This window comes from Pinus tabuliformis, chromosome Q (assembly GCF_031772625.1).
Source record: "Pinus tabuliformis cultivar Carrire ecotype Pingquan chromosome Q, CPIR1, whole genome shotgun sequence".
Lineage (NCBI taxonomy): Eukaryota > Viridiplantae > Streptophyta > Pinopsida > Pinales > Pinaceae > Pinus > Pinus tabuliformis.
In genome coordinates, this window is record NC_142296.1 from 9,162,376 (window position 1) to 9,186,916 (window position 24,541).

General features: G+C 38.7%; 1 pseudogene; it reads right to left on the reverse strand.

The window, feature by feature from the left end:
* LOC149218009 (E3 ubiquitin-protein ligase RSL1-like) overlaps positions 1 to 23,092 on the reverse strand; it is a 46,892-nt pseudogene extending 23,800 nt beyond the window's left edge.
* Between the last annotated feature and the right edge of the window lie 1,449 nt (positions 23,093 to 24,541).

A 24,541-nucleotide genomic window follows, 5' to 3' on the forward strand; every position in this document is an offset into this window, starting at 1 on the left:
GCTAAAACAAAAGATTCTTATGGAATTGCACACTTCTCCCTTAGGAGGGCACTCAGGATTTTTAAAAACTTACCACAGGGTTAAGAAGGAATTTTTTTGGGATGGCCTTAAATCAGATATTCAAAAGTTTGTGGCGGAATGTTTGGTTTGCCAACAAAATAAAGTTGAAACAATTAAGACACCAGGTCTATTACAACCTTTATCCATTCCAAGCCAACGTTGGGAGGAGGTTTCAATGGATTTTATCACAGGTTTACCCAAGTCTGAGGGAAAGAGTGTCATCATGGTGGTAGTTGACAGACTTACCAAGTATGCACACTTTTGTGCATTATCACATCCATTTAAAGCCAGTACAGTTTCTACTGCATTTATGGAAACAGTTCAAAAGCTACATGGAAACCCAAAGATTATTGTAAGTGACAGAGATCCCATTTTCACTGGAAATTTTTGGACAGAATTATTTTCTTGTCTTGGTACTCAGTTAGCTCATAGCTCATCTTATCATCCTCAATCTGATGGGCAAACTGAGATAGTAAACAAATGTTTGGAAGGATATCTTCGTTGCTTTGTATCTGATAAACAGACACAATGGGTCAAATGGTTGCCTCTGGCTGAATGGTGGTATAACACTTCCTTCCATACAGCAACAAAAATGACCCCATTTATGGCACTTTATGGGTATCAACCACCATCCATCACATCATATTTAAGAGAAAATTCTAAGGTTCAGGCAGTGGAACATCACATCGAACATCAACAACAAGTCCTCCAACTCTTAAAGGATAACCTCGTGTTGGCACAAAATAGAATGAAACAACAGGCAGATCAACATCGCAGTGAAAGAAGTTTTGATGTAGGTGATTGGGTATTCCTACGGCTACAACCATATAAGCAAATGTCCCTAAAGCAAGCTAAGAAGGATAATAAATTATCACCAAAGTATTATGGTCCGTACAAGGTGTTGGAAAAGATTGGTACTATGGCATACAAATTGGAGCTTCCTGCAGCTTCTCGATTGCACCCAGTTTTCCATGTTTCATGTTTAAAGAAGGTTATAGGTGACAAGCTCCCAATTCAAACAATATTGCCAGAACTTGACGAGGAAGGAAAAATTATATTGGAACCGGAAGCAATCACAGAAACAAGAACTCGACAGCTACGAAATCGATCAATTTCAGAGTATCTTATCAAGTGGAAGAACTTATCCGCTGAAGATTCCACATGGGAGGATGAGAATTTTATGCAGAAGTATCCAGAACTGCTCAAGCGTTGAGGACAACACTTTTTTGAAGGAGAGGGGCATGTTGGGTCCCTATAATACTAGTGATTACCCCATTACTATTGTAGTTATACCCCCTATTTATATTGTTGTGCCCCTATTACCCCCATATTGTTATTTCTGTGCCCCATAGAATCCCTCTATTGTTATTTTTGTGGCTTTATATTATTATTGTTAGGTCGGCTGGATTATATTGTGACTCCTTAGACTCCTATATATAGAAAGGAGGTTTTTTCATTTGTATCATCCAAGAATTGTTCATTTATGTAATGTAAAGGAGGTTGCCCCCTCGAAGAGGCTGAATTCTAAGGCGTGGATTTATCTTTTCTATCTTTTCTTGAGCTGGTTTCATAACATTTTATGTGTTGGAAAAAGAATGCGGTGGGCTGCGCCAGTATGGAACAAGGAAAAATCCAGTTTGATGTTAAGAGAAACAGAGTGGATTGAGCTCAGTTGCAGGTGCATTACTTAAGAAGCAGTGGTCCCCATTGCGTGAAGTTTCCTCCTACGAAGCCTTTGTTGAATATGAAGAGCCACGGAAGAGAAGGGTTTTATGCAGTTAACCCATAACCATGATGAACGAAGATCCGAGGATAGAGATACCCTGTAATTCTTGTGACCAACTGTGATACTGATAGTGCGCGGCCTAGCAAATGGACTTTGATGAAGTGTGGGTTTGTGGATGACCCATAACCATGATGAACGAATATCCGAGGATAGAGATACCCTATAATGCTTGTGACCAACTGTGATACTGATAGTGTGCGGCCTAGCAAACAGAATTCGATGAAGTGTGGGTTTGTGGATGACTCATAACCATGAAAAACGAAGATCCAAGGATATATATAACCTCTAATACTTATGACCAACTGTGATACTAACAATATGCGGCCTAGCAAATGGACTTCGATGACAAGGATTTTGCCTGGATGACCCATAACCGTGATGTTGGTTGTTGATGAAGTAGCAGGTGCCTACGTAGCTTGGGGTGGGAGGACACGTCTCCAAAGGACCCAAACCGAATGGTGATATGCTAAAACTAATGAATGTGAAGAAGGTTCCTACTAAAGCGGGGTGGGAGGGCACATCTCCAAAGGGAATCTGCTTCGAATGTTGCTCCAGAATTAAAATGGCCATAACTCGGTAAATATAACTTGAAAAATTTATTATAACCTGTTTTTGGAAACAGAAGGACCATTTTGCATCTTCTCATGTGTTGGAAAGCCTTATCTGGATGCTCTAGAATCTCAAATTCCCGCTGCAACTTTTCCATCCTCACAAAAATTCTGCAAAAAAAATAAATAAATAATAATAATAATAATAACAATAATAAATAAATAAATAAAATAAAAAATAAAAAATAAAATAACATAAAAATAAAAATAAAAATAAAATAAATAAATAAATAGTTGATTTTAAATCAGCGATATCTCCCACATCCGAACTCCAATTCGACCCATTTTGTTTTTGAAATTGAGTGATTTTCAAGAGGATATCAGATCTAAAATCAATTTTCTAAAATTATACACCAAAATTTCAAAAACAGATAAGAGATTCGCCATCCACGAATTTCCGTCAGAAACATTTTTGCAATATAGCTGATTTTAAATCAGCGATAATATTCCTCATCCAGACTCTGATTCGGCCGATTTTTTTTTGAATTTGGGTATTTTTTCACAAGGAATCCAGATCTATTATTTTTTTTGTAAAATTTTCACCAAAAAATTCAATCTGCAAACTCATCACTCCAAAACATTCCTGCAAAAAAAATGAAAAAACAAATCTTCTCGCTTGGCCCAAGAAAATGCTATGTGGAAGACATAGAACATGCCTAAAGTTTGTTGAATATTGCTACAAAATTTGAAACTAAAATATGCATCAAACCCTCATTCCCATGCACTCATAACTTGCTTTGATACCACTAATCCGAATCTTGGGGGAAGACGCCCAAGATCTAAAAAATTGAAATGCCAAAAGAAAAAGAGGAGAATGTCCAATAAACAAAATAACAAAGAAATTTTTTTATTGAAATCGATAATAATTGTAAAGACTACATTGTGGTGGACCATTTTTCCTTTTACAAAATGTGACTTGTTACTTATAGCATTTTTTTGTTACAATACCACGGGTAAATTCCATGGGTGAATGAATACCATGGGTGGATGTCACAATACCATGGGAAAATACCATGGTGGATGCCACTTACAATACCATGGGTGGATGAATACCATGGGTTAATGATCCGAATGGAAAATGGCATCAACCCATGGTATTCATCCACCCATGTTATTCATCCACCCATGGTATTGTAAGTGGCATCCACCCATGGTGTTGTAAGTGGCATCCACCCATGGTATTCATTCACCCATGGAATTTACCCGTGGTATTGTAACCCAAAAAGGCTATAAGTAACAAGTCACATTTTGTAAAAGGACAGATGGTCCACCACAATGTAGTCTTTATAGTTTCTTTGTGGTTTTGTTTATTGGGAATTCTCCTCTTTTTCTTCTGGCATTTTAATTTTTTAGATCTTGGGGGTCTCCCTCCAAGATATGGACCAGTACTCCAAATCTTGGGGGAAAACCCCCAAGATCTAAAAAATTGAAATGCCAGAATAAAAAGAGGAGAATGCCCAATAAACAAAACCACAAAGAAACTTTTTTATTAAAACCGATAATAACTATAAAGACTACATTGTGGTGGACCATCTATCCTTTTACAAAATGTGACTTGTTACTTATAGCATTTTTTGGTTACAATACCACAGGTAAATTCCATGGGTGAATGAATACCATGGGTGGATGTCACAATACCATGGGTAGATACCACTTACAATACCATGGGTGGATGCCATTTACAATACCATCGGTAAATTCCATGAGTGGATGCCACTTACAATACCATGGGTAAATTCCATGGGTGGATGAATACCATGGGTTGATTCCATTTTCCATTCAGATCAAGCCAAATCCTATCATGATCTATCATTGATTGTTTTTCTTCCCTCTAAAGATTGCACAATCCTCTACCACTGGAGACTACGCAAGCCCTTGAGGATTTCAACTGCGAAAGAACTTGAGGAACAAAATTGTGCGACCTTGAGAGATAGAAAGTCACTGAGCATGTAAACTATGCAATCTCCCTCTAAGAGTAAAGACTACACAATTCACTGAGTTAGTGGACTGCACAATCCCTTTTCACTGGGAACTATGCAATCCCTTCTCTCAGTAAGACTGTGCAGTTCCCTAGAGTAAGCAAGTGCACGTCCCTAAAAAATAGGGAGTTTGCAATCACCTTTGGACAAGTAGCACAAAGTTTTTATTTCAATATTAAGATAAGTGTCGCTTCCTCCTTGATTTTGGGCATGCACGTTAGAAACCCTAGCTCTAGTTCCGTGAGGAAAAATAGATATAATATAGTTTTGTGGAGCTTATTTTTAAACTCGAATTTGGAGCTCTAGCCATCCTCACGAGATCAAGGAGCTTTGGACTTAGTTTGCTACGCTTTTCTTGGTAAGTTTCTCATGCGGCACTTTTTTTGTCGCTTTTCCCCTTTTCTTTTCATTGTAGCTTGAATTTCTATTATTATTAGATTTTACAAGTGTTGTTTCAATCTGTCATTCAATTTTTATAAGTGTCACATTGCCTTCTTTCTTTTTTTCCTACTAGCAGTTGTCACTCCTGGGTGCTTTTGTGCATGCATGTTTTTCCTTTTGAATGATTTTTTTTGGCCCATGTTGCTGATTGATCTAACTTATCCTAAGGCCACTCTACACTTTCTCCTGCTCTAGATTTATATTTGGAAGTTTGTCTCTCTCCTGGGAAAAATTGTGCAACCCTTCAATAGTTTTTGTCTCCCTTTCTTCGCATTTCGCAATCTTAAGCATCAATTTCATTCCTTGTCACTTGTGAATGTGTGGTGCGCAATCACTCGCTTTCCTATGTACACATTGTGCAAGTCCATACCTTATTGCCTAGTCTCGGCCACTGAGACTATGCATTGTGAAATTCTCTCTCTCTTCTGCGCATTGCATAGTATCAAGCCTCAATCCAACCCTTTGTTAGCTAAGATTGCACAAACCCCTTCTCTCAATGTTTAGTACGCAATTCGAGAGCCCAACCTACCTCCCAGAGCCCATCAATTACGCAATCTTCCCCCTGAGTCTGTATGTTTCTACTTTAAGATTGATTGTTGAACTTATCTGCTTAAGCTAACTTGATTTTCCATGAGTGCATCTCTTTTACACGTATTTTAGGTCTTGAGCTTATCTCTCTTTCATTAGCATACAACATCATGCCTCCTACGAGATCAGCCTCAAAATAAACTATAAAGAGCAGTACCAATGAAGTGGTTGAAAGTCCTCCAATCATTGTCCCCATTCTATCTGATACTTAGTTGTTCATTGAGAAGGACTCTGATATTAAATGGAACATTGTTAAAGATGAATTCACATGTACATAATTCAAGGTAGACCTAGTGGATAAACAAGTGTACATTAACATCCAACGATCAGGTTTTCACAGGGCTGCTTGCAGGTTCCCAGTCCAACCTTGTGCAGATGTCGTCAAATGGATTTTACAGCACTTGGATACTAAAAGCATGACCCTCAATGGTGTTACTGGGTAGCAGCTTTCCTCTTACTTAGCCCATGACATTCACTTGATGTACAACTTTCCCAAGCCTGAGGAATATATGGATTCACACTTCTATGTAGTCATATGCTATTTAAACACCAAGGACGTTATCAAAACATGGGTAAAAGAGCCAGCTAAGTTTCTCCGGACACCCAATAATACTTACAAGACCAGATCCCTCATAAAGGTGCTTCAGTACCTAACAATGTTATGTTGTGAATTATATGGACAGAATAATATTGAATCCTTCCTAAAGTATGGGTGTACATGTTGCATTAGATTATCATGGAGGGGAAGATATTTAATTGGTCTAATCTTTTATCTCAACAACTCAATATCAATGTAAATAAGGTGGAGAATCCACCTAATGGAAATCATGCTAAATTCTACATGTTGGGGTACATGTTGGATGGTATATGTGCCTATAATGTTTTTCTTGGTATGGAATGGAAATGGAAAGCCAAGGAACCTCATGTTCACATTTATTGCAAACTTATAGCAAAGTGCAGTTTTAGAGGAGCCACTGAGAAGTTGGTTAATCACTTCTTCAAGGTCTTGTACCAGATGATATTTGAAGATGAAGCCGCTCACATGTCCCGCAAGGCCATGAATTCAATATCAAAAGTTGTTGATTACTTTTCCTCACCAGATGGCAAGTACCTCAAAGTGTTTGGCTGCCAGAAAACATCCCATTTATTCCCAAGTTATGCCACAGATAATCTGTTCATGCAAGAGGTCTGATCTGAAATTGATCTAAGACAAACAATAAGGTATTACAGACTCATGTGCATGGATGTGCCTATGTTATTTTATGCAACAGATCGATAAGATTGCGAAATACACAGGCAATGAAGCAGTTAGGGAAAACATAATAGGCAACACATATAAACACAACAAGTTTAATAAGGAGTTCACCCAATACTCCTGGGCTATGTCTCCTGGTCTAGACTTCAATGGTGGCCTCTCTATTATGGTTTCAAAGCATATTTTTTACAACAGTGAGCTCAATTTGAGTCTCACTAAACAGGTATAAATCAATAAGACTGTACTTGGATCCCCCAAGTCTTTGGAGTACACAAACTCTCCTTACTAACTCTCAACCTCTATTGGTCACGGTAGTATGAGCCCAATTTGAGACTCAATACATGACAGGAATTACAGAGGTGTGCGCTTGAACCTCTCAAGCCTTCTCTGGAGTACACAGACTCTCTGACTCTCTCTGTGTCTGTCATAACTTTGGCTCGATGCTACCTCTGCTTATGCAGGTCAGCTCAGCTTCTCTCTGCTTTCGGCTTACCGCCTACTGCTTACTACTCTCCCCTCTTCTCTCTCTGTTAGTTTGTGGCTTTAAAGCCAATCTGCTTCCTAACTATTCGTTTCTGCTTCCCAGCTTTCCAGTTCTGCTGCCTTTGTTCATTTGAATCCCTCTATCCTGTGTAATCAGTCACTATATAATGCCTCACAGGGAGGTGGCCACCTATTTCATAACATATGAGTGTCAGTTCTCTTGGACATATTCGAAATGGCCGTTTTTTTTGTCAATTCCAAGAATGCCTATGAAACATGACCTTCTGCCAATGCATCGTCCATATCCGACTTCAAATCCTATGTGATCTTGCTTTGTAATCTTGTCAAATCTGATCATCCATCAGAACATGTCTTCGTTGTTGATCTGGAGGCCCCAGATCCTATGGTCATCGTTCATATCAGGTGGCTAAGTAGCATGATGTTTACCCATCTAGTGTGAGCGATTCTCTCTCTTCCCCGGGACGCGTGGCAATCACTGTATGGCATCGGGCGGAACTTGGTTGAAACTGCTTACCACTCAAATCCCATATGATATTCCACCGGTTTTGTGCAATCCTTCTCCTGACGAAATCGAAACAATATTTTTTGCATTTTATCATTATTTCGGGTCCGAGTGCTCGGGGCTTCTCTTCACTGAGGGGTTTGCCCTTAAATTTGACCCTGCATTTGCTGGTTGGTGTTAGCGCACGTTACCATGGTCCGCCGCTCTACGCGCTAGATCGATGGTCCTTGTTGATCCGCGCTAATTGCCATTGCAACTGTTTGGGGATTCCCTCCGATAGCTTGATCTTTATAATACTTTGAATCTTTGGCATGATTTTTAAAGAGTTCATGAAAACTTAGAGAGTGTTTGAGGATGCGTTTCGATCATGCCTTCCCACTGAAAAAGCTTTTGGACCACTAAAAGTTGGTTTTTAAGCATCAATTAAGTGAGGATATAGATTCCTCGCTTGCCCAATTTCTATCCATCTTGCATTGCTTGGTTTTGAACCCTTGAGTCCAATCCTAAGGTACCCAACATCCCCTCTGCATGTAGTTCTCACCTTCTTGTCCAGAACTATATCTTCTTGCAATTCATTGAGATATTCAGGTAACAAATCATCAATAGAAGGCAACTGACTATGCTCTTCGGGATCTTCAATCAACGAAGGTTCAAACAGTCTCAAGCTTTCTGCATTAACTACTGAATAGATGTGCATGTAAGCTGGCAAATCAAGGCGAAAAGAATTCTCACCGATTTTCTCAAGTATCCTGAAAGGTCCATACCTTATTGGCTTCAGCTTCTTACCTTCACCTTGCATTCTGTCTTTGCTGATATACAACCAAACTTGATCACCAACTTGGAAACTATGCTCATTCCAATGCTTATCATGCCTTGCCTTGTACTTGGCTTGGCTCTTTTCCAGCTGTTCCTGTACTGCCTGGTGAATCTTGGATTTGTTCAATGAACTTGGTTGCCTTGTCCACATCACTGTGTCCATCAACCGCTATGTATTTACCAAAGACAAAATCCAAGGGAGACCTTGGTGTGAAACCAAAACAATTCTCAAAAGGAGATCTATGTGTAGAAGAATGTTTAGCATGGTTGTAAGCATGTTGCACATAACACAAATGTTCATCCCAAAGCTTGGGATGCTTGTTGCAATAGCCTCTGAGCAACTGGATCACTGTCTGGTTGACCATCTCTGTTTGGCCATTTATTTGTGGATGAAAGGTTGTGCTCTTCTTTAATCTGGTGTACCAAAACTTCCCAACAAATTAGGAACCTCGATCAGATACAATGGAAGTGGGTAATCCAAAATGAACCCATACATGCTAAAAGAACAACTTTGTTGTTTGTCTAGTTGTAATCTATTTGTTACAGGGTATCAAAATACACATTTTGCTGAACCTATCCACAATAACATATAAATAGGCATTTCTTTTTCTATATTTAGGCAATCCCCCAACAAAGTCCATGGAAACACTTTCCCAAGGATGAGAAGGAACTGGTAGTGGAGTGTACAACCCTATTTTTCTATTGTTGGGCTTGCTTTTAGCACACATGGTACACCCTCTTACATATCTAGAAACTGTTTCATTAATTTTTGGCCAATAACAAAATCTTTGCAGTTGTGCAACTGTTTTACTTACACCAAAGTGACCTGATATTAGAGAAGTGTGTGCTTCTCAAATTATCTTTACTCTTTCGGTTTGAGGAATACATAACTTTCCAAAATGATACAAGATTTGGTCCTTAACATGATAATCCAAGTCTTCTACTTGTTTTCCATGACTTAAAGTTGCATATACATCTTTAAAATCTATATATTGAGTATATTGTTCAATGTAGCTTTCATGCAATACTGAGTTATGCTTAAGTATAGTAGATGCATTTATGATTGGTCTGGACAACATATCTGCAACTTTATTGTGTATGCCCTTTTTATATCTGATGACAAGATGAAACTGTTGTAGAAAACCCATCCACCTATAGTGTCTTGATTGCTGCAACTTAGTTTGTGAGTGTAAATATTGAAGTGGTTGATGATCAGTATGTATAACTGTCTCTTTGCCCATTAGATAATGTTTCCACTTTTTCACACTTTGTACTAATGCATACAATTATTTATCATATGTGGGATCATTAACTACTGCATAATTAAATGTCTCAAAATGATAACATATGGGTTTACCATGCTGCATCAACATTGCTCCCATGGCATAGTCACTGGCATCCGTTTCAATCGCAAAGTGTCTTTGAAGATCGGGCAGTGCTAGCACCGGTGCTGCACTAGTCTCTTCTTTTAAGGTGTCGAAGGATTTCTGTTGTTTGCCTCCCCACTAAAACACCTTGTTCAATCTTGTTAAATCATGTAAGGGAGCTGCAATCAAGGAAAAGTTAGCAATAAACTTTCTCCAATACTGTGCTGCTCCTAGGAAGCTTCTAACTTCTGTAGCAGATTTGGGTTTAGGCCAGTTTACAATGACTGCAACCTTAGAGGGATCTATCTTCAATTCACCACCCCCTACAATATGGCCCAAATAATTCAAAGATGTTTTGCCAAATTCACATTTTGATAGCTTAACATAAATAGTTTCCCTTTTCAAAACATCTAGAGTCTACTTTACATGCTTCAAATGTTCTTCCCATGTTTTACTAAATACAAGAATGTAATCTAGATATACAATGACAAAATTATCAATAAAAGGCCTGAGTACATCATTCATTACTCTCATGAAAGTAGCAGGATCATTAGTTAAGCCAAAAGGTATAACCAACCACTCATACAATCCCTGCTTTGTTTTGAAAGCAATCTTCCATGCATTTTCTCTGTAACTCTGACTTGATGGTAGCCACTATGCAAGTCCAACTTGGAAAAGTAAACAGCTTCATTCAACTGATCTAATAGATCATCTATGCAAGGAAGGGGATAACGATTTTTTATCGTTATCTTATTCAGTGCTCGGTAATCAATGCATATTATCCACGAGCCATGTCTTTTTCTCACCAAGACAATTGGAGACCCACATGGTGATGTGCTAGATCTTATGAACCCTTTCTTGAGCAGCTCCTATACCTGCTTCTTGATTTTTGCATTCTCTAAAGTGGACAACCTGTACATTCCGATGTTAGGCAATGGAGCATCTTGCTACAAACTAATATCATGTACTATTTCCTTTTTGGGTGGCAGACCTTTAGGTTTTTGAAATAGCATATCATATTCTGAAACAAATTTTTCTTAATCAGCTTGCTATTTAGCATTACAACCTTCAAATACATTGGTTTTATCAGGTTTCTTTTCCTTTACAACCATCAGTAAAAATTGTTTGCATGAATTTACAATTCTTTTCATCTGCCCTGAGTTTATGAGAGTATAATTATTCTTGAGTTTATGAGCTCTTACAATATATTCAATTCCATCTTTAACGAGTTGATACTTATTTTCAGCTCTATAGAAAATGTCTTTTCTATCATACAAGTAAGTACTTCCTAAAACAATTCCACATATATCCAAGGGAACAATATCTAACTCAACCTCATCTACAAATGCTAACCCAAAAGAAAACCTAAGTTTACATTGTCTAGTTACTTGTAGCTTTGCTTTATCACATACCCAACCCATTGGATATGGCTTCTTGTGAGGTTTGGTTAGTAATCCCATCTTCTTGACAATTGCTTCAGAAATTAAGTTTACTTGTGAGCCACTATCAAACAAAGTATCAATCTTTTGATGCTTGGAAATAACTCTAATATGAAAAAGCTCATGTCTTCTTCTCTCATTTTCTTCACTATCAATAGTTTGTGCAAAATTACTAGTAAATGCTTCAGAATTTCTACCTTTTATACATGTGGCTGTGATTATTGTTTCATCCCCTGAGTCTGACCCCAAATCCTTCTAAATAGCTGCAACAATCTTCTTCTTTTTTCCATTGAACTTCTTGGGCCTCAACTTCGGATGCAGAATCCAGTAGTGTTCATCATCATGCCCATCCTTCTTGCAGTGAGTGCATGAAGGTTTGGTCTTTTGTACAGCATTTGTCTTCCTCTCTTTCCATTTTTGCTTTCTCTTTTCCTTGTTCTTGCTTGCAGTGGGTTTTGATGATCCCCCAATCTCTAGGTTCACATTCTTGCCTCTAGCCTTTAGATGTGTAGCCTGAACAGATACCTCATCTATGCTAGTGGGATTAAACATGAGAATGGTATGTCTTAAATAACTATGTAGACCACCTATATACTTCAGTAAAGTTTTAGGTGAGTCTAAAGAAATGCCTAGAATTAAAGCTCTTTTTCTAAATTCTTGGGTGTAACTTTGTACACTTTTCCCTTTCAATTGGCGAAGAGTTTGCCAACTCATCATAGCTTGCTACATATAAGCTAGTGGATAGAATTTCTTTTTAATTGCAGAAACAAATTCACTCCAGACAGAAAGGATTTTACCATGCTTCTTCATGTCAGCTTGTGTTCTGCCTTCCCACCATACCAAGGCAGTTCCTCCAAGGCGTAGGTTGGCCAGCTGAATCTTACTTCTGTCTGAATCAATGCTCTGCACCCTGCAATACACATCAATCTGTCTAATCCAATTATCCAACTTCTCTGCATTCAACTCTCCATCATATATTGGCAAATATAATTTAATCAAAGATGTTTTCGTTTTATTTCTAGGGCTATTAGGAGGTGTGGGAAGCTTTTCTTCTTTCCCTTTGCCTTTAGAATGGTCATCGAGGAGAGATTCTTCTGCTCCTTTGTTATGCTTGGAAGTTGAAGAATCTTCACTTCGACCTTTCTTAAATTCTCTATACATTTCCTCTACCATGGCTCTCATAGTCAAGAAATTGTCCATGAAATGAGGGTCTGATTCCAAGGGAATCTCTTCTAACATTTTCCTCCTAGTATAGACTCTACCAATTTCTGGGTTAAATTCAACCAATTCTCCTTCTCCTAATTTAAGCTTTGATCTAGTTATCATTCACAAACAGTCCAGCACAAGTTTGTCTAACCTTAGCAACCTAAAGCTCTGATACCACTTGATCTGAAATTGATCTAAGACAAACAATAAGGTATTACAAACTCATGTGCATGGATGTGCCTATGTTATTTTATGCAACGGATCGATAAGATTTTGAAATACACAGGCAATGAAGCAGTTAGGGAAAACATATAAACACAACAAGTTTAATAAAGGGTTCACCCAATACTCCTGGGCTACGTCTCCTGGTCCAGCCTTCAGTGGTGGCCTCTCTATTATGGTTTCAAAGCAGAGTTTTTACAACAGTGAGCTCAATTTGAGTCTCACTCCATAGGTATAAATCAGTAGGAATGTACTTGGATACCCCAAGTCTTTGGAGTACACAGACTCTCCTTAGTGACTCTTGACCTCTATTGGTCACAATAGTATGAGCCCAATCTGAGACTCAATACATGACAGTACAAGGGGGTGCGATTGAACCTATCAAGCCTTCTTTGCAGTACACAGACTCTCTGACTCTCTCTGTCTTTGTCCTAACTCTGGCTCGATGTTGCCTTTGCTTTTGCAGGTCAGCTCGGCTTCTTCTCTCTGCTTTCGGCTTACTACTCTTCCCTCTTCTCTCTCTGTCAGTTTGTGGCTTTAAAGCCAATTTGCTTCCTGACTATTCGTTTCCGCTTCCCGGCTTTCTGGTTCCCCTACCTCTGTTCATTTGAATCCCTCTGTCCTACATAATCAGTCACTGTATAATGCCTCACAGGGAGGTGGCCACCTATTTCATAACGGATGAGTGTCAGTTCTCTTGTACATATTTGAAACGGTCGTTTTTTTCGGTAACTCCAAGAATGCCTGTGAAACATGACCTTCTGCCAACGCATTGTCCATATCAGACTTCAAATCCTATGTGATCTTGCTTTGTAATCTTGTCAAATCTGATCATCCATTGGAACACGTCTCCGTCGTTGATTTGGAGGCCCCGGATCCTACAGTCATCGTTCATATCGAGCAACTAAGTAGCATGATGTTTACTCATCCGATGTGAGCGGTTCTCTCTCTCTTCCCCGGGACATGTGGCAATCACTGTATGGCATCGGGCGGAACTCAGTTGAAACCGCTTACCGCTTGAAGCCCATTCGATATCCTGCCAGTTTTGTGGAATCCCGCTCCTGACGGAACCGAAACAATATTTTCTACTTTTTATAATTATTTCGGGTCCGGGTGCTTGGGGCTTCTCTTCACTGAGGGGTTTGCATATCAGAAACTACCTCCATTGCTTAAATTTGACCCTTCATTTGCTGGTTGGTGTCAGCGCACGTTACCATGGTCCGCCGCTCTACGCACTAGATCGATAGCCCTCGTTGATCTGCGCTAATCGCCATTGAAACTGTCTGGGGATTCCCTCCGATAGCTTGATCTTTATAAGACTTTGAATCTTTGGCATGATTTTTAAAGAGTTCATGAAAACTTAGAGAGTGTTCTATGATCCATTTGGATCAAGGTTGCATATCATCTTGCCATAGGTTTATCCGCAATTTTGTAAAGGAAGAAGAAAGCACCCTAGACTATTTTTCCTTTGTAGGTGGGACCCTACGAGATTAAGAACCTAAACGTTGCAGAAGCTAAAGGCAAAGAATTGGAAAACTTCAGGTTTGGTATGTTATATTTTCATCAGTATGATCCTAGAGAAATTTGAAAGCAACATTATGCCAAGTTACATTTTGCTTGCCCATGTGGGACTTTCTCCAGGCCAGTGGTGGAAAATATCAAGAACTTATACAATGCTTCCAGGCCCCACACACCATGCAACTAGGCAACCCCTTCCCATGTGGCTCCAGAGAAGGACACTACTCTAGAAGCAAGGCAATTAGAAGAGCACAACCTAATGAGTATCAAATATAAGAGGAAGGTTTATCATAGTCCAATAGAGAAGCAAAGCCACAAGTTCAAAGTGGATCCATCTATTTTGAAAGAAGCCATGGTAGCAGAAGGAAAGAGGAAGAAACAAGATGAAGCGGACAAGAGGAAGAACTAAAGAGGCTGGAAGAGGAATGGATGCAAAAGGTGGAACAGGAAAACAGAGAAGAATAAAGGCGAATGCAGGAAGAATTTAGAAGAAAGGAGGAATAAGAGGCAATGATAAAGAAAGCAAAAGAAGAAAGACAAAAGCAGCTACAGACAGAAGAAAATATACAATAGCGAGATCAAGAACTTTCCCAACAGGTTGAAGAGATAATATTGGTCCAAGACATGGAGGTGGAACAAGGAGATAAAAATAAATATGTTGATATTTTGCCTAACGCAAAATAGGTTAACACTCATCCTTCGCCCCCTCCTATTGATGAGCAAGCCATAGGTGATGAAGAAGATATATATCCTCTAGATGATGACCCAGTCATGGATATTTCTAACCTAAATTTTAGTGAGATTTAGAGAATAATTGTGCAGGAAAGGAAGAAACATTTCCCCAATAACCTCACACATCCTACTTTCATTAATACAAAAGGGGTGATTTTCATGGATACCAGAAATAATCCTCAAACTATTTCCGCAACTAACTTAGCCTGTGCAGAAGCTTCAAAGAAAAATACAAATTATCTAATGGCAGAGAACAAATAAATGGAAAATGATTTAGAAGTTGTGAGACAAAGGGTAGAAAAAATTTCCAAGCAAAGAACCAAAAGTTGTCCTCTGCACATGCATGCTTGAAGGAGCTTCAGGCAACCACATATGGCAAGGTTCAAGTATTGGGAGACAATATGATGAATATTTATGAGGAATTGGTCATTTTGCATAAAGCAGTGGTTCCCTTGCATGATATGCAAAAGAAATCATGAGAGAATGAAAAAGCTCTAAAATTTATTCATGCAACTATCACCACGATTCATGAGTGGGGAGTGAATTATAGAGGCTCACCACTAGAGTTGGTTAGGAAAAAAGACAAGCAGCAAAGTTGGAGAAAGTCAAAGTCAGAATGCTCATCCAAAGAAAAAAACAAATCAACACTTTCATATCCAATATATTATCTTCTTATGCATGGTGTACAATGGTGTAGACTCCTTGGTGAAATCTCATAAGATCCCTTCATTCAGGTCATTTATAGAGGCAAAGGGAAGAAACAAGGTCAGGTAGGAAGTTTCAAAATAATTGGACCAACTAAAGAAAATCTCTACCAAAGAAGACTTGGAGATTAATAGACACATCATGTAGAAGTATACTGGTGGCCTTGCTAAGATCAATACTATGTTGTTTTTGCTAAAGAACGAAAAACAGATCGGTTCCAAAATGATCTACCCAGACACTATGGAAGTTAGAGCCTGCTATTAGCCTAACCTTATTGCAAAGTTTGAGGAGATCATCACACAGTACAAAGCTTGTCATCACTATGTAAATTAAGACTTTCAAATTGAAGTTGTTGAGCTAGAGTTTCCTCAAACTCAATATTAATGTATTTAATTTGTCTTATTAGGCTCTACCCATTTTTGTCCTATACGGATTTTTGGTATTATTATATTTGACATAAATTGTAAATGGAAGTCCAAGAATTAGATGTGGAATATGGAGAGTCATTAGTTAGGAAAATACAAAAGAAGTCAAAGAGTGATGAGGGAAGCTCAAAGGCCACAAAGGGAGATGAAGGGTCATCTCATTTGTTTCAAATAACCCTCATCACTCAAGAAAAGGGCTTGGAACCGAAGGCTTGGAAGCTTAGATTTGGAGCCTTGGATTTCCTAGTCTACCATAGGGCGCATATCTTTCTTTGGAGAAGAAAGTGTTGGCTTCATGTTCCACTATTGGGGATAGTGTCATATCAATGTAATTTTATGCTTGGAACTTTCACTTTATAAGAAGAAGCTCAAAGTTAGCACATCTTCATGCATATGTCATGGATGTAGTAAGATGATTCTTTATATATGATCCAAAATGGATCTTGGATAGACTTCTAAGTCTGAAGTGTTCCTCACAGAGGAAAATTAAATTCCAAGGATGCTCTTGGAAATAGTCCCATTGCATAGATCTTTTCATTCTAAATCTACTGCAACTTGAATGGGCTAAAATGGACTTCAGATGGAGAAGTTATCACATAAAGAAGGTTGCCTTTGTCCTTTTAAAAAGGAGGCATTTCTTCTAAAAATGGCATAAAAGGCCTTATAAAGGAAAATCGCATCGAAAGGGTTAAGCAGAGGACTTAAGGCAAGGGTGAAAGGAACCCCCAATTGCGACCTCCAATGTATCGCATCAGAGGTATGCCTTCACCTAATATCGGGACCCCAGGCATAGTGACATGCGACTAGGCAATATGCGATATGTGATTACGATTGCGATCGGCTGATCAACGATTAGCACACCCAAAAGGGAAGGACCCCGGGCACTGCGATATGCCGATTGTGATTTGCGATTGGGGCCGATATCGGCGATCGGTGATTGGTGATCCCCGATACAAAGGGCCATTGGGCACACAACTTCCGATAAGCCAATAAGGGCCAGACCTAATGGGAATTATAAGCCTGATTTCATAAAATTTGAAATCTGGGTTTTTCAAATTTTCTGTGTATTAGCGCATTTCCGTTATAAAACTGAAATACAAAGGAGTTCTGTGGTAAGCGGGATTTCGGGCAGGCCTCAAGTGGTAAGTGGTATTGGATGGGCTCCGCTCGAACCCATACACTAGCTGACACATGGCATGGCGCAAGAGAGAGAAAACTGCCTTTTCGGGTGGGTAATCTCCATGCACATAAGCCACCCAAAATGGACTTTCAGCCATTGTATCGGAGATCATGCAGATCAACAGTGGGGTTACGACAACCATAAAAGGCAGACTTGAAAGGGTTTATAGGGGCGATTTCATAATGTTTGAAGTCTGGATTTCGTGCCCGATAGTGTATTTTTGGTAAAACTCTGTGTATTGGAATTTTGTTCCATTTTCGGGTTTTCGCCTGAAGAAAGGGCCCGATTCCTTTGTAACAGCCCCTAATCATTGTGACACGCTACAAGTAGGTGTTTTATAGATAATGATGTGTTTGTAACGTGTAGAGCCCTAGAGCCAGAAGTTAGAGGGCCAGATGAAGAGACAGAGGAAAGATTATACGCAGAGAAACAGACAAGAAGCTGCAGAGCCAGGAGAATGCCTCAAAGAAGTAAGAGAGCATGATTGAGGGGAAGAGAAGGCATCGCAGGCAGCTGAGGGAGTTCTTGGAGTTTCTTGGAGGTCGAGCGAGAAAAACCAGAGAGCTGAAAGTTGCTGAGATAGTCGCTTGGAGGTCGAACAAACTACTGATAGCTCACAGAGCCAGAGCCAAGAGCCGAGAGCCAGAGCCAGAGCCAAGAGCCAAGAGCTAAAGCCAGAGCTAGAGCCAAGAGCCAGAGCTAAGAGCCAAATCCAGAGCCGAGAGCCAGAGTTAGAGCGAGAGCCAGAAAGCCGGAGAGCTTCAGATCCAGGGATGAGATGGTGTTCTAAGCCCATTATGTTCAATGTAAACCAATGGAGTTGAGCGTGGAGCTTGTAAAAGGACTTTTCCATAATCCCAGAGAGCCTAGTCGAGTTGACTAGAGCTCAAGGAGATGTAGCCCAAGAGTTTTGGGTGAACTCCATATTATATTTTTGTTATGTGTGATTGCTTGTTGTTGCATTGTATTTGTTGCTTTATTTACTATTATATGTTTTATATCAGTTCAAGCAAATAAACATAAGGCACATAAACAGTTTAAAAATGAACACAAGCATACACCTATTTCAAGCATTATTAATTCCGCAATTGGTTAATCACTAGGTATTGGGAACATTTAAGTATTGGAAGTGGGAGAGGTTCTTGTAAGCTAGACAAGAAGCCTTAGTGCCCCATTTTTAGATCAATATATATGTGATATATGTTGTTTCATTTACGGTAATTCTTATGAACTAATTTGTTTGCTTTAGTATGAATCTTGTTGAATGTGTGTTGTTTATGTTATTACGATCATTGTTATCTTGTGAAATATTTTGCATGTTAACTAATGATTCTTTTATATTTATCGTGTGTCTCTTCTAAGTTAATACTATTAATTTCTTCTAATGGGCTCACTTATTTCCCTTTGATGTGATGGAACCTTTCATGCATTACATTTGATACTTCACAAAGTTCATACACTTGCTATCACCAAATTCATGTATATATCATTCTATGTGTTTATCGCAACCAAGGCACATATTTGAAAACACCATTTTGGAAACTGGTCATATTATGGTTGGGGCTCCTACTCCAAATGATGTGGTTTCTAATTGGGGCTTCACATCAGGGAGACCCCCTTCCATGTTGGTGGCTTCCAATGCCGTCAACATGTTTTTGGCACTAGAAGGAGGGCCAGATGACAAGATGAGCCCATCAAGTTTGTTTGAACCTTTCTCATTTTTAATGGTTTCTTCCCATATCTTAACCCCAACATGTTTTTCTAGAGTTTCAAATCTAAAAGTGCCCTTAGGGATAATTCATGACTTATCGAATCTAAAATTTATGGTGAGGGAGGAAAAACCATTCTTGAGCATGCCTCCAGCTTTGTTTCATTTTGTGATTCTCGTAAAATTTGTTGTGAGGATGGCTCTTGTAGGTTGCTCTTTCTCACATTCGAAGCACATGTTAAACAATGGTGTTACACATTTTCGACCACCTATATTCATTCTTAAGAACATCTTGTCAAGAAGATTCATCACGCCTTTGATAGGTATGATTATGAAAATGTTTATAAGAATATTATTCATCTCAGAAAGGATCCTGATGAATCTATTGAAGATTTTCACTATCGTTTCATTCACTCTTGTTATGAGTTTTCTGAGTATGACATAGATTGGAATTTTATGAAAGAGAAATTTGAGTATCTTGTTCAGATTTCTTTGAATCCTCCTGAACGTAAATCCCTTTCAAGTCACCCAACATTTCTGGGTTATGGAGCTCCAAAAACTTTGAAAGAAGAAACTATTATTCCATGTGACTTTTCTTCTTCGTTTGATTCTTCATCAAATCAAGTAGCTCCATGTACTCAAGATAAAGTTGGAGAACATGAAAACCAACTCAATATTCAATATTTGAATGCAACTTTTGAATCTAATTCAATCAATGACATTGTTCTCGATCCAAACATCTCTTACCCTCCATCGGTTGTTTCCTTTCATCCTCCTAATCTTGATTTGTTACAAACTATTATAAAGTTTCTTCCAATTTGCAAGAGGGTCAAGTTCAAGATGGGGTTAAGGGAGACTAGGTAACTTGTGCTATCCATCATAATGATTACATGTGGGATTCTGATTTTGAATAGGAGTCTGCAATCAAAGATGATATTTCATCTGATATTTTTTATTTCTTCTTCATCTATTACCCATTGTCCTGACATATTCAATGATCCCATCACACCTGTCACATCTATGGATGCTTCACTTTTCAACGATGATAATTCTGATTACAGTCAGGAGTGGTGGACTATTAATTTTAGTTCAACAAGAGGTGAAGAAGAATCTAGTTCTCATAATCTATCGCATCCCTCATTTTCTAAAATAGAGGATGCAATTTCTTGTTTTCAAGCAGTCCCTCTTTATGATTCGTCAAATCATGAGCATACCCTTCTCTTGAATGAAAAATCAAATGTTGATCACAACTTTCTTAATGTGTTCATTGACTCATCTAGTAATGATTTTATGCCTTTATCTATCGATTATTCTAAACCACCAATTTTCGATGATCTACCTTTAGATACCTTGGAACCATGTCAAGGTGACGAGACACTTTAGCCCATGTTGACGGTTATGTCAGTATCTTGCAATATAGATGAGTGTTTCCAGCATGATCAAATTGATGTTTCTTCTTAGGAGAATCCTCATGATGTGATCACACATGTGGAAAATGAACCTATATTTCATATTCAAGATCATTCACCCGTTTATCATGATCCCATTGGCGAATGGTTGGAGGAATCTTACCTAGCAATCCCCTTTTCTAAGGATAAGTTTTATCTTTCTTCATGTTTTCCAAGATTGAAAGCCAAAATGCATAATTTGATATGATATTTTTGTCACAATGTGTATGAACATTGTAGTGTCTTGTTTATTATCCCCTAGTTAGTATAGGTTAGGAAATGTTGCATATGTTTCATTGGAAATTCTGTTCTATGTAAGCCTGGCCTATCTTTGGTTATCTTAGGAGTAGGTTTAGTTTAGTTTGTTTGTTTTCTTTTCTCTTTTCTGATTTTTTTCTCTTTCACACTTTTCTCTTGTTTTCTTCACAATAAGCTTTGTGTGAAAGCCATGTTGGTTCTAAATAAGCATGGCTAAGTTCAAGAGAACATTTTACAACTATTAATTCTTTTCTTTCTATCAATTCCTTTTCTTTGCATGGAATCTGTATCTTTTATTCTATGATGCTTGTATGGAAAATGTTTTCTTTCTCAGATAAAACCTTAGTGGAACTGCGATGTTCAAATCTATAACTAGTACCCTCTTCTTTAGTCGGCTCTTATCTTTGATCGGTTTTAACTTGTAAACTTGGTTGAGTAAAGTAAGGAAAGGAGGAAACTTAAACAAGTGGACTGTATTTCAAAGGCGTTTATATATTCGTATCTGAAGCAACAACCTCTTCTGCTCTCAATAAGTCGGGATCCCTCTTCCATCCCATGAAATAATAAGTGTCTAAGCACAATTCTATAAATAAAGGGTGAAATAAGATAAAGGCTTCTTACGTAGGGAGGTGAAGCAAGCAAATTTGTCAAGGTACTATCAGGGCTTGCTAGCAGTGAAGTAACTTTTGTGTTCTGAGTGACTCCATTAGGGTACTATCCAGACCTATTGGCAGTGGAGCAACACCAGAGATGAAAACCAAGACTTTGACATCCTTCTCACTTTCATATCTACATACTCCTTATCCCCAATCGAAACAATTTATTTTTGACGTGATTTTGTTAATGCGTTTCCGATGAGGAGAAAAAAGGGACTATATCTTTAACTCAAGCTAAGTAAAAGGCTATGGTAATTAATGAGATGAATAATACTTCTTGAATAGATAGACTTGGTTCATAGAGTTAGACCCATACAAAGAGCTGGAGTTCTATCAATGTGTTGCCAACTGTTGTAGTTGCTATAACCCTCCTCCAAAATTTTGCCTACGCTTTGATTTTCAAACCTACCTTCTATTCATAAGAACCTATCTTTCACTATGGTCAAGTGTTCCTCTTGGTTATCAAGATTATGAATTAAATTTCCATGTAGTTCTTGTGATGACTTAATTAGGTTTCCTTGATAATGACTAAGTCTTGTTGACAACAACTCTTCAACTTCTAAATACAAGCCAACTCCTATCCTAATCTAGCACCGATTGTCAGTCTTCCCTCTAGGGATTGCACAATCCTCTGCCACTAGAGAGTGTGCAAGCCCTTGAGGATTTTAATTACGCAACCCCTCTAGGAACATGATTCTGCAAACATGAAATATAGATAGTGATTGATCATGTGAACTATGTAATATCCCACTAAGTCAATACTGCGCAATTCACTAAGTCAGTGGACTGTGCAATCCCTTGTCACTGGGAATTGCACAATCCCTTATACCAGTGAGACTGTGTAGTTCTCTGGAGTAAGCAAGTGTGCATCCCTAAAAAATAGGGAGTGCATAATCACCTTTGGAAAAGTGGCACAAAGTTTCTAGTCTCAATATTAAGACAAGTGTCACTACCTCCTCGATTTTAGGCATGTGCATCAGAAGCCCTAACTCTAGCCCCTTGAGGAAAAATATATATAATGTAGGTTTTTGGAGCTCATTTTCAGACTCAATTTTGGATCTCTAGCCATCCTCACGAGATCAAGGAGCTTTAGATCTAGTTTGCAACGCTTTTTTGGGTAAGTTTCTCACGTGTCACTTTTTGTTGCTTTTTTTGTCGATTTTATCACTTTTATCTCTATGAGTGTTATTTTTCCATTTTCTTTTCATAGTAGCTAAAATTTCTATTATTATTAACTTTTACAAGTGTTGTTTCAGTCTGTTATTTAGTTTTTATAAGTGTCACATCTCCTTCTTAATTTTTTGCCTATCAAGAGTTGTCACTGCTAGGTCCTTTTGTGCATGCATGTTTTTCCTTTTGCATGATATTTTTTAGCCCATGTTTCTAATTGATCTAAATTATCCTAAGGCTTCTCTACCCTTTCTCCTGCTCTAGCTTCAGATCTGGAAGTTTGTCTCTCTCTCGGGAAAAACTACGCAATCATTCAACAGTTGTTGTCTCCCTTACCTTACATTTCACAACCTCAAGAATCAATCGCATTCCTTGCCACTTGTGACTGCTTAGTGTGCAATCATTGGATTTCCCAGTTGTGCATTTTGCAAGTCCATACCTCAGTGCCCAAGCTTGGTCTCTGAGATTGTGCTCTCTATCTCTCTCTCTCTCGTGCCTAGCTGGGACTGTGCCTTGCATAGTATCAAGCCTCAATCCAACCCTATATTATTTGAGACTAAAAAAACCCCTTCTCTTACTACATTATGCGCAATTCCAGGTCCCAACCTGCCTCCCATAACCTAGAAATTGTGCAATATCCCAACTGAGTCAGTGTGTTGCTGCTTTATGTTTGATTGTTGAACTGATCTACTTAAGATAACTTATTTCACCATGAGTGCATCTCTTGTTATAGGTATTACAGGTCTTGAGCCCATCTCTCTTTCATTAGCAGGCAACAACATGTCTTTTAAGGGATCAACCTCAAAAGAAACTACAAAGAGCAGTACCAATGAAGTGGTTGAAATTCCTTAAGTCACTATCCCTATTCTATCTGATACTCAGTTGTTCATTGAGAAGGACTCTGATATTACATGGCACATTGTTAAATATGCATTCACAACTACAAAATTCAAGGCATATCTGGAGGATAAGCATGTTTACATTAACACCCAATGATTAGGTTTTCACAAGGTTGCTTCTAGGTTCCCAGCCCTACCTGGTGCAGAACTCATCAAATGGATTTTACAGCACTTGGATACTAAAATCATGGCCCTCAACAATGTTAGTGGGTAACAACTTGCCTCTTACTTATTCCATGACATTCACTTACTGCACAAATTGCCTAATCCCGAGGAATATATGGAATGTGACTCAGAGTGTTTGGCTTCTAGGAACCATTCCATTTATTACCAAGGTATGCCAAAAATAAGCTAGTCATGCAAGAGGACGCATATCATCTTGCCACAAGTTTATCCACAGTTTTGCAAAGGAGGTAGAAAGCACCCTAACCTATTTTTCCTTTGCAGGTGGGATCCTACGAGATTAAGAACTTGAATTTTTCATAAGCTAGAGGAAAATAACTGGAGATCTTCAAGTTTGGTATCATATAATATCATTAGTATGATCCTAGAGGAATCTGCAAGAAACATTGTTCCAAGCTGCATTTTTCTTTGTCATGTGGGACTTTCTCCAGGCTAGAGGAAAAGGTCAAGAACTGCTACAATGCTACTAGTACCCACACACAAAGCAACCAAGAAGGCCCTTCCCATGTGGCTCCAGAACAGGACACTACTCTGGAATCAAGACAACTAGAAGAGCACAACCCAATGAGTATCAAATATAAGAGGAAGGTTTCTCACAATCCAGCAGAGTAGAAAAGTCGCAAGTTCAATGCGGATCCATATATTTTGAAAGTGTCTATGTTTTGGTTGTGTTATATTCTTTCCATGACTAGCCCACATAGTTAACCAGGGGGTTAGAGGTGGGGTGGAGCCCCCCCTTCGTTGTGCCTATTACATAGCGGGGGGGTCACAGGGGGTTTGAGGGGTGCAGGTAACCCCCCTCTATGGGGTCCGAGGCAGCACCCCAGAAATTTTGTTTTATGGACCCTAGCTTAGATTAGGCGGACCTACCTATGGTTTTGTGCAT